Source organism: Myotis brandtii, unplaced genomic scaffold (assembly GCF_000412655.1).
Source record: "Myotis brandtii unplaced genomic scaffold, ASM41265v1 scaffold157, whole genome shotgun sequence".
NCBI lineage: Eukaryota > Metazoa > Chordata > Mammalia > Chiroptera > Vespertilionidae > Myotis > Myotis brandtii.
Window position 1 is genome coordinate 5,923,829 of NW_005355708.1, and position 429 is coordinate 5,924,257.

Genomic DNA, 429 nt, shown 5'->3' on the forward strand with positions numbered 1-429 from the left:
CCTCAATTTGCTAGGTAGCTACAGAACTGAGGGAGCCACAGCTAATTTACCTTTCAAGAGGCCACAACTGGGAAAGGAATTAAAAAAATTTTTTTTTTTTACTTTTTAAAAAAAGCAAGAACAAAGATGAAAATGGAGAAAGGTAAAACATACCTTATTTTGAACATTAAATCACGGAAACAAACATCTAACTTTTTGAAATCACTCCCTCAAAGGTCCAAATCACACTGGCTTCAGTAACGTGGACTTAGGAAAAGTTTTCTGACACCATTTTTCACAGCATCCCTGCAAGTCGCTACTTAAAATAACAGGACCGGCTTCCCGCTGACCCGGGGGCAAAACTCCCGCTCCGGGTTTTGCTCTGAATTATTTTCCCATTGACCCCCTGACTGCACTGACCGACGAAGCAGGCTTCCACCTCCCAGGGCC

General features: G+C 42.7%; 1 long non-coding RNA gene across 1 annotated transcript in view; it reads right to left on the reverse strand.

The window, feature by feature from the left end:
* LOC106725361 overlaps window positions 1-423 on the reverse strand; it is a 21,890-nt gene extending 21,467 nt beyond the window's left edge. The window contains exon 1 of the long non-coding RNA XR_001361239.1: window positions 154-423. This is a non-coding gene — a long non-coding RNA (uncharacterized LOC106725361). The remainder of the gene's footprint in view (window positions 1-153) is intronic.
* Window positions 424-429: the final 6 nt, after the last annotated feature.